Genomic DNA, 11,523 nt, shown 5'->3' on the forward strand with positions numbered 1-11,523 from the left:
GGGCAAGTGTTGCGACTTTTGCGAAATCGCAACTCAGAAAAAAAAAAAATGTATAGTTAAACAGATCTCCCTGCTTCTTCCTCCAGTCCGACCTCCAGACCTCCTCCAGTCCGACCTTCATCCCATGTGACCACTGCATCCAATCACAGGCTGCAGCGGTCACATGGGCTGCATTGTCATCCAGGGAGGCCAAACCGGACGACAAAGGAGGGAAGCGTCACCATGACAACGACTCTTGCAAGTTGTCATTTTTTTTCTACCTAGGCTTTCAACAGTGGAAAACCCGCCCGAAAAACCGCACCACGTTGTTTTTCGGCCAGAATGTGCTGCGGGTTACAGGTCGGATACGCTACGTATCAACATATTGTTTTTTTTTTTTAAATTCTGGTATTTTTGGTGACCTGAACTATTCGTTTTCACAATGGCCACAAGAGCTCACACAATAGGTGGACATTTCCTCTTTTCTGCAGTTCACTTTTTGGCTTTGCTGCGAAGACAGCATAGTCATTTCATTATCATTAAGGAACGGGGGGATTTCATGACTGCTCTATTGTACTGCTGGTGTACTAGATATGGCAGGATTGATATATATATATATATATATATATATATATATATATATATATACACACACACACACGGCTCTGCCATTCACCATTCACTGACCTCTGGGAAAGAGGGTATATACTCCATCCCTTCCTGGAGATTATATTAGTGTCTATGGACACTTTTCTGACCATTAACTTCCATTTATTGCAACTCCCCATTCATACATAAGACTTTCCCTTTAAGAAGGTAAATGATGGACTTATAAATTGCGCCCTGTCAATGGAAGTTCAGAGATCTTTAGAGGTCTGGGGATCTCCAAGCTAAAAACTGAAGGTGCCAGTGCCCCTTTACCCTGGTGTTTGGTCGTGGTACCCGGTCATTGTCCACTACTGATGCAAACTGGAGGTCCACTGGTTGAGAATTAGATGCTGATATTGTAATACATAATCCGGCTTTGTACACAGATAAAAGGTTTCACAATATTCGGCATTAAGTCAAGTGAACTTTGAGTTACGTTCCCAGGAATAGAACTAATTATAGATCAGATTGTTGTCTGAAAGTGAAATAAATCTTGTCATGACGGCAGCGCTGGTTACAAGAAACAATCAGCCTATGATAAATATTGTCCTAAGATTAGTTACAGCCAAGTAAGATCCTCCTCACCGGTGAAATTGGGACCGCACTATGTATATATACTATATATGGATTACCTGGATGCCTGGCATTAAAATGTCCTAACGCCAGCACCCGAAGGACCCACTAGATACCAGACTTGGATGTCCAAGTCCAACTTCCAATGTTCCTCATCCTCCCCCAAAAAGTTTTAGCCCACAGTGACCCTAAATTCCCCTCTGGGCGGGACATTGGCCCATAAGATATTGCACCCTGAGTCCACCTATAGTTTTATATTGAGTGTACCCATGCGTGGGCAGGTTTGCTGCATCATTAGTGGAACAACTTCCAATGTCAAGGGTGAGACATGAGAGAAAGGGGCTTCATATCCTTCTACAGTCATGGCCCATTGCTGAAATGTATTTGTCTTAGTCCATGTGTCTCCATTTCCTAATTTTCTTCTATTTCTCCCCATTAAGTAATTCCCTAGTGAGCTTGTGGGGCGCTTGTGCTTATATTCAGCAGTCAATGTGAAAAAGCAGAGCTTCAGCGTAAAGTATGGAGGAAGGACAAAGCAGCAGTCCGAGTGGGTGGTCACTTATCATAGCTGTACCCGAAACCAAGTAGTCACCTAAGAATAAAATAAATGTTTAACATTACAAAAGGACATCCGCTATAAATGGCCATAGACTGGATATAATTATCATATTTGAGATATTTCAGGCAATAATAAAACATCTCTTATTAACGCGTTTTTGCAGTTTGAAATAAAACTTTGTGTTTTCAACATCTCCTCTTGCTGTTAGTGAATGGAAACATTCACATTTATATTCAGAAGCCGGAAACCGGTTCTGATGATGACATTTAAGACAGGTTTTCTGCCTCTGGAATAGAACTTAACAATGAATGTTTGAATGAATTGAAAAACAAAGTATATAAAAAGTTGCAATATTTTTTATTTGACAATTGTATTGATGTAATATCATAGGACTCCGTTAACCATTTACTGCCAGTTATGTACAAGTCCCAGCAGTGATCTGATGGCCAAAGTCCATAGATCTCTTCTTTAGCCCGCTGAATTGGGCAGTCAGCATGGAAATTAGACTTCTTACTTCCGATGGCCATTTGATTTACAGGGAGGTCCGGTAAGGCTGTGACTGTGGTCTGGGAAATGGCTGTGGTCAGTGAACGTAGCTATGACCAGATGTATGTGGCCCTTGGCAATAGAATCACAGTGGGCCCCATGTCTACTTTTCTCTCGGCTTCACAAGCGCAGGGCATGTTTATCTAGATTTCATGGGCCCTCCAAGCCCTGTGTGCCTGGCATCTGTCCAACTTTGCTTGCTACTGCCCCCAGCCCTGGCTATGATGACTGAGTGGCTTCTTGTTGCCCCATTGCATGAATCAAGGCTTGAGATGCTGACGGAGCCGCCCAACTATGCCGCCCTATGGTTACCCCTCCCTGGTAGCCTTGAGTTTAACTTTCATCTTTCTCTCTTGCTCTGACCCCAGTTGATGCCAAGACATGAACCCCTATGCCCTTCCTTGCCCACTAATCTCCATGAATGTAACTACCCAACGGGTACATGACTAAAATTTCCCAATTGATTTTTATTTCTCCACACCGGATGACATAAATTTGACCCCCCAATGTAGAGTTCCCTGCTCCCTTGATATGGACATCATGAATTTAACCCTTAATCTGGTGTGTGCTTGGCAGGGGCGGTTACTGAACGCTTTCCTGGCATTGATCTCTGGCGTGGCATCATTCCTGGTATCATGGGAGGGAGTAAGAAGTAGGATTTATTTTCGTCTGTTACTATTAATAGTGGGACACTCTGGTTAGCGCTGTTTATGCAATCACTATATGGCATTGTAAATGGGGCGCCGGTTATGGGGGCAACGTCTTGATAGCACTGTTTATAAAGCACCCCCTGGTTGACACTGTTTATGAGAGCACCCCTTGAATGGTATTGTTCATGAGGGCAATCTCTGGATCTTGATGGCACTAGTGTTTTGAGGCACTCCCAGATGTTTATAAGGGCACCCTTCATCGGACACTGTTTACGGGGGCACTTTCTGGCGAACACTATTGGAGGGGGGCAGCATGGCCGCCAGGTGCTCCGGCTTTAGTTATGTGGCCGTGGTTTATGTGTTGCAATTTTTCCATGACGAGTTTAGTGTGCCACATGTGATTCTCAAATCTTGGCAACCCCAATCTAATGTCTATTGGTAACTTTCTGTTATCCCCTCTGCTGTTCCTGCACCCAGTAATAATAATTGACTGACACAGAAGTCTTATTGCTTTTAAGTTTCTTTAATCATCATCCGGGCATTTGCAGCCACATCACATTAAATTGGCCACAGTAAGTTTACAATAGGAATAAAAAAAATAAATTATACAATAGTTATTACAAAATCTTTATTACATAATATATGTAAAGAGTTAGCACTGACCGGCAATGCTGCATCACTTAGGTTATCCGTTTAGCAAAAATGCATTCATCATATCACCCAATTCACTTAGATAATATTACATGTAATACACACATCTACCATTAGATGTCACCTTCACACTGTCTTTTATAGTGCAGAGAATCTATAACATATCCAGTGCCCATAAGGTTTCAGTATCGCTGAGTAATATCTATCTATAATATAAATACATAAAATCGTATACTGGATCATACTGTGCAATATCTAGCTGTAACAGTCATCTAATAATACACTCTCCTGATGTAATACCCTCACTGGCCAGTAGTAGCAGTATATCACAAAGCTCTACAGACATAATACTGTTGATTTGAAGGTAGAAATGACAAAGTTTGAGGTAGTCCAGTCAGCTGCTTAAATAAAGGAGCCCGAAACAACATAGCGGTTCATTCCTTTAAGTTTTTGGATATAGTATATTGCCTGTAAAACAAATTAGATAGTTAGAGACGGTGTATCTTTAAAAAATATTCATATTGTATCACATGATGAAATGGAGTCAATAAAAAGGTGGTAACAGTAAATCATAGGTCATTGTGGAATATTTGTATATTTAGGATTTCAGCCAAAAACTATTATTTTTGATTGAGGGTGAGACTGATGATAAGGAAGCCTGTAGGTACAAGGGTATTATTACCCTGAGGACATATGGGGGTAACATTGTATCATGAGGGTTTTAACCTGCCATATTCTAATGGGCTCGGTGCCTATGTCTACTGGTTCCTCAAAAAGAATGGAGATCTGAATTGGTGAAGATCTGGTTCTTGTTGGTCGAAGCGGATGAGAAGAAGTAGCCCCAGGGGACTCTAGTAGCCATAGTGTGAGATGATTAGTGTAATATCTACTTAAAGAGGTTGTCCCACAAAGGACATTTGTCACCTATAGATGATAAATGTCTGATTGCTGGGGCCAAACCACTGGGGCCCCCATTGACCACAAGAATGGGGGTCGCGAGTCCCCTGTTCTACCTCACTGCACAACTGTAGTGGTTGTCATGCATGCGCCCTGCCGCCGTATTCAATGTCTAAGTGGCCAAAAAAAAACTGTCGATGGCTTCAAACTTTTCCTATCTGCGATCGTGCAGTGAGGAGGAACGGGACCCCTGTTCTAGTGATCGGTGGGGATCCCAGTGACGTGGCCCCCAGGGGTCCTGTGAATAGTGGAAAAATGTCCTATGTGGGACAACTCATGTAAGGATGGTCATACTTTTTACAATTTCCCACCCTTGTGGAGCAGTATTAATTATAACTGAATAAGACCCAAACAACCCTTGATGGCTAGACTCTATCTGTAAAAAGTTTCCCATTATCACTCTTGCCATTATTCCACTATGTATGCAGAGGAGGACTTACCAATAATGTTCCTCCAACAACAACAAAAGTTCCAGCACCAACAGCCAAGGAGATGACAATGATTTTCCAAGGAGCCAAAAAATTGGTGGAGCCATTGGTTGTGGAAGCTGAAAGAAAATTCATGATGTGGATTAGCTCTCGCTCATCTCTTTACCTTCTAAATCTCATCAATTTGTCATAGATATATTAATTTACCTGAATTCTGGTCCCAGGTGCTTGGGTTATCGGTGAATGAGGTGGAATGAGTCGCATGTGAAGAAGAACCAGATTTGGTCGCTGCTGTTGAAGAGGAATCTGCACCAATACTGGACACTGTGTGTGCATTAGAGCCAGTGATGGTGGACAGTGAAGACGTTGTAGACGGCATCTGGGTGCTAGAAGACATGGATGTGCTGCTTGTTGGAACCACTGAGTTACTTGTCAAGTTCATCAAATTTCCTTGTGTTGCTGTTGAAGTTGATGAGATCGTTGTATCATTTAATGCAATTGTGGAGCTACTGGCAGTACCACTATGTGAGGCTGTTGTGCTGCCTGCTGAACTTGAGTGGATACTCGTAGCTTCACTGGAAGAAACCATTGTAATATTAGGTGTTGATGACATTGAAGGTGATGCTGTTTTAGTGACAAGTAAGGGATTACTGGTGACAGTAGGACTGCTGGAAGATGTTGCCATGCTACTGGTTGATACTGGCTGGATACTGGAACCATTATTAGATGAGTTCACCATATTATTGGTTACAGGTGTTGATGAGGATTGCATAGAACTTCCCAAGCCCAAAGATGTCGTACTAGCAGTATTACTTGACGATGTCACTATGCTGCTGTTTGGGGTTGGCATGATATTGGTAGAATTAGAAGATGAAGTTTCATTAGTCATAGTAGTAAGTGAGTTGGTAGCAGCACTGGAAGACACACCTGGGGCACCTGTGACATTATCGAAAGTAGTCAATGTCTGACTTGTAGTTATTGTAGTAGGAATTGAAGATTTTTCAGAATCAATCTTGGTAACTTCTGAGCTACTGATCCCATTGCTGGAATGTGCCGATGTACCACGTGTGGTGATACTAGATGATGATGGGCCTGAAGTTGTCACTGGATCCTTCATAACTGTATGGTTGGTGATACCACTATCGGAAGGTGTTATTGTGGTACTGGTTTGAGTTAGTGGATTACCGGCATCTTTACCAGAAGATGTGGTGAAGCTGTTGGTATTTGAAGATGATGAACTTGAAGATGTTGATGAATTAATCATAGTCGTATGAGAGCTGATGATACCACTGCTAGGAAATGCTGTTGTGCTATTACTTCTTGGCGAATGGCTCTCACTGCTGGAAGAAGTCATCATGATGTCTTTGGTTGAAACTGATGTACTTGATTTTGTGACTATATTGGATCCTTGTGTGATACTACTAGTAGATCCCATTGGGCTTTGAGTAGGGATCGTACTTGGTGCTGCTGATGTAACAGAAGACGTATCAAAGTTGTTTGGAGAAGATGGTTGAATTGTGGTTGATCCTAGTTGGGAAGTGTTTGACGTAGGTGGGACATTGTTTGATACCAGAGGAACACTGGTCTCCATAGTCTGGGCACTGAGAGTAGTATCTGAATAATTGACCTTATTACTAAATGTTGATGAAGTTGTGCTGTTGTTTGATGGCGGTTTACTACTTGTTGATGTTGGTGTTATTTTTGCATTACTATCGGAAGAGGTCATCATGATACTGGTAACTGTATCGATGTTTGGGTTGCTGTATGATACTGGTTGAGCACTAGTTGATCCTACTTGAGTACTTATGGAGGTCTTCATTATAGTAGAGGATATTGATGTACTTAGAAATGCATCTATGCCATTAGATGATATTGAGGATGGTGGTAATGTACTAGAAGATATAGCTGTGCTCGTATTTCCTAATGATTGGTTTGTTGAAGGTGGAAGGACACTAATGCCATTGTCGATCACTGATGTTGATGTGACTACTGAAGCAGTTGACATAGATTGGCTATTGGTATTTGGTGTTGATGGTACACTAGAAGAGGTAGTTGTAGCCATATTTGATTTTGGTTGAGTTATGCTTACTGTTGTTTGGATACTCGTGTGGTAGGATGAATTTATTATGTTACTTTGTGCTGATGACAATGTATTAGAAGATGTTGTGCTATCATATGATGTAGACTTAGATGTGGACACCATGCTTGATGAGGAGGTTCTGGAAGATGTGCTATCAGATGATGTGGACTTGTCATTAGATGTGGACACCATGCTTGATGAGGGGGTTCTGGAAGATGTGCTATCAGATGATGTGGACCTGTCATTAGATGTGGACATCATGCTTGATGAGGAGGTTCTGGAAGTTGTTGTGCTATGGCTTGATGATGAGTGCATAATGGGTAGTGCTGGTTGGGTACTTGTAGATTGTATATAGTTTGCTGTTGTATTGGCACTTGTGGAAGATTCTGTGCTTGCAATCATGGGTACTTGTGTTGACCTGGTGCTGGGTGAAAGGTTAACGGTTGGTATGATTTGACTTCTGCTTTCTGTAATAGAAGGTGTTCCCGTATTTAATGTCCCATTTGGTAGACTGCTGCTTTCTGTTGGTAATGGCGTCGTGATTTTCTTTTCCGGTTCTATACTTTTTTCTGTAAAGAGAAGAGTACTTAGATATGTGGTCTCTTCTGGTTGACTACTGGTTTCGGTAATGGGAAGAGTTGTTGTCTCGGTAGTATCTTCTGGTTGACTACTGGTTTCGGTAATGGGAAGAGCTGTTGTCTCGGTAGTATCTTCTGGTTGACTACTGGTTTCGGTAATGGGAAGAGCTGTTGTCTCGGTAGTATCATCTGGTTGACTGCTGGTTTCGGTAATGGGAAGAGTGCTTATATACGTGGTCTCTTCTGGTTGACTGCTGGTTTCAGTAAAATAGGAATCTGTTGTATCAGTGGTACCTTCTGGTTGACTGCTAGATGGGAGAATTTCCGGAGCATCAGTTGTACTGGAAAATATTATACTGCTTATAGTGCTGATCAAGGATCCAATTGACTGGGCTTCAGTATTCTGCCCTGTGAAAAGTTACATGGTATACGACAGCTCAGTGAGAAGTTTCATAGTTTAAGGCACATCTATAATAAAGATCTTTATTCATTGATATGAAGCATCAAATACATATTTAATGGGGTGTATGAGACTATTTCCAGTAACAGCGCCACTCTTGTCCATGGGATGTGTGTGGTAATGCAGCTCAGCTCCATTCAAGTGCATGCTGCAATACCCGACACAACCATAGGCAAGAGTGGCGCTGTTTCTTGAAGAAAATTTACAGTTGATGCTTTTCTAAATGATGTATGAAGAATCTCGCCAGGTTCTGTATACAATGATGATGGGAAATGGTTGGTTTTATCAAATAATATATCATAGCCTATGTATGCACTTTGGACAATCAGTCCAGATAATTTTATTGCAGGGTGTCCTGCTGCAAGGACCCCCAGAGATAAGCTGTTATCTGTGGGGCAACATAACAGCAAATATTTAATTTCCTTGATGCGCCACCACAGGGGAAATTAAGTATTACATGGTAACCACTAAAATCAATGGACTGTCTGCGTGATGCACGGACATGCTGGGTCCTCCACAGTGAGGGGCGCTGTTTGCAGTTACTCTATCTCCTCTGTCTAATAGATATGGGTTCTCTGGCTATAAAACTTAGAATTCACTAACAGGATTTAAGAAAAAAGGGTTTTCTAAACTAGACATCTCCTTAATGTTTTCTACCACATTACATGCACACAACACAATTCCAACGACATTATACTTATTATTAACACAATGTAAAGGCATTTTACTTAACGTGACATTCATTTTCAAAGTTTGCTTTTTCTATCCAGATACAGCGCCAATCTTGTTCATAGACAGTGTCTGGTATTGCAGTTAAGACCTATTCACTTGAATGGGGCTGATCTGTAATACCAGATACATCCTCTAGTCAAGAGTGGCACTGTTTCTCAAAAAACAAAAATAGAACATCCTCTTTTGTAATCTCACACAAGCCCTGTAACACCCCCATCCTCTTCCCAGGCATAATAAATGCCATATTCTCACCCTCACATGAGGGCAATGCCATATTCTCACTTTCACATAAAGACTCTGCTATATTCTCACCCTCCAATAAGGTCAATGCCATATTCTCACCCTCACATAAGGTCAATGCCATATTCTCACCCTCACATAAGGTCAATGCCATATTCTCACCCTCACATAAGGTCAATGCCATATTCTCACCCTCACATAAGGTCAATGCCATATTCTCGCCCTCACATAAGGTCAATGCCATATTCTCACCCTCACATAAGGTCAATGCCATATTCTCACCCTCACATAAGGTCAATGCCATATTCTCGCCCTCACATAAGGTCAATGCCATATTCTCGCCCTCACATAAGGTCAATGCCATATTCTCGCCCTCACATAAGATCAATGCCACATTCTCCCACTCATATAGGGTCAATTCCAAATTCTTACTATAACATAAGCTCAATTTCATATTTTCACCCTCTGAATAAGGTCACTGTTAGGGTATGTGCACACAAACAATTTTCAGGCGTAATGGAGGCGTTTTACGCCTCGAATTACGCCTGAAAAGAAGGCTCCAATACGTCGGCAAACATCTGCCCACTGCTTGCAATGGGTCTTACGATGTTCTGTGCAGAAGAGCTGTCATTTTACGAGTCGCTGTCAAAATACGGCGCGTAAAATGACGGCTCGTCATAAGAAGTGCAGGTCACTTCTTGGGACGTTTTTGTAGCCATTTTCTCATGGACTCTATTGAAAACAGCTCCAAAAACGGCCACGAAAAACGCAGCGAAAACGCCACGTAAAACGCAGCGAAATACGCGAGTTGCTCAAAAACATCTGAAAATCACGGGCTGTTTTCCCTTGAAAACAGCTCCGTATTTTCAGACGTATTTTGTTAATCGTGTGAACATACCCTGATATTCTCACCCTAACATAAAGTCAATGCAAAATTCTCACCCTCACATAAGGTCAATGTAATTTTTTCACCCTCACAAACAGTCAATACCATATTCTCACCCATACATAAGGTCAATGCCATATTCTCACCCATACATAAGGTCAATGCCATATTCTCCATAATTTCAATGCCTTATTCTTAGGGTTTATTCACACGGGCGCATGTATTTCAATAGGATAGAACCGTTCACACGGTTGTTGTTTCAAAGGACCGTGTGAATGGTCCGTTGAAGGATAGAACATGTCCTATTCTTCAGTTTTCACGGATCCCTCCATAGACTCAAATCTATGGGGATCTGTGAAAACGGGTCCCACACGGGTGAAACTCTGAAGTTTTTCACGTCCGAGTTTACCCACGTTTGTGTGAATAAGCCCTTACCCAAAGATAAGGACAAAAACTTCCATTGCAACCATCCTTACAGAATCTGAATGTCCTTGTCTCACCCAAAAAAACTTTACCCTAATTTTTAAAGAATGTCAATGTCTTACAGTTGTTCTCATTGCGCTACACTCACCCTCAGAGACACCCTATTCCTTACACTCACCCTCAGAGACACCCTATTCCTTACACTCACCCTCAGAGACACCCTATTCCTTACACTCACCCTCAGAGACACCCTATTCCTTACACTCACCCTCAGAGACACCCTATTCCTTACACTCACCCTCAGAGACACCCTATTCCTTACACTCACCCTCAGAGACACCCTATTCCTTACACTCACCCTCAGAGACACCCTATTCCTTACACTCACTCTCAGAGACACCCGATTCCTTATACTCACCCTCAGAGACACCCTATTCCTTACACTCACCCTCAGAGTCACCCTATTCCTTATACTCACCCTCAGAGACACCCTATTCCTTACACTCACCCTCAGAGTCACCCTATTCCTTATACTCACCCTCAGAGACACCCTATCCCTTACACTCAACCTAGGAGACACCCTATTCCTTACACACCCTCAGAGATACCCTATTCCTTACACTCAACCTTGGAGACACCCTATTCCTTACACTCAACCTCAGAGACACCCTATTCCTTACACTCACCCTCAGAGACACCCTATTCCTTACACTCAACCTCGGAGACACCCTTTTCCTTACACACCCTCAGAGATACCCTATTCCTTACACTCAACCTCGGAGACACCCTATTCCTTACACTCAACCTCAGAGACACCCTATTCCTTACACTCAACCTCAGAGACACCCTATTCCTTACACTCACCCTCAGAGACACCCTATTCCTTACACTCAACCTCGGAGACACCCTATTCCTTACACTCAACCTCAGAGACACCCTATTCCTTACACTCAACCTCAGAGACACCCTATTCCTTACACTCACCCTCAGAGACACCCTATTCCTTACACTCAACCTCGGAGACACCCTATTCCTTACACACCCTCAGAGATACCCTATTCCTTACACTCAACCTCGGAGACACCCTATTCCTTACACTCAACCTCAGAGACACCCTATTCCTTACACTCACC

Source organism: Rhinoderma darwinii, chromosome 8 (genome assembly GCF_050947455.1).
Source record: "Rhinoderma darwinii isolate aRhiDar2 chromosome 8, aRhiDar2.hap1, whole genome shotgun sequence".
Taxonomy (NCBI): domain Eukaryota; kingdom Metazoa; phylum Chordata; class Amphibia; order Anura; family Rhinodermatidae; genus Rhinoderma; species Rhinoderma darwinii.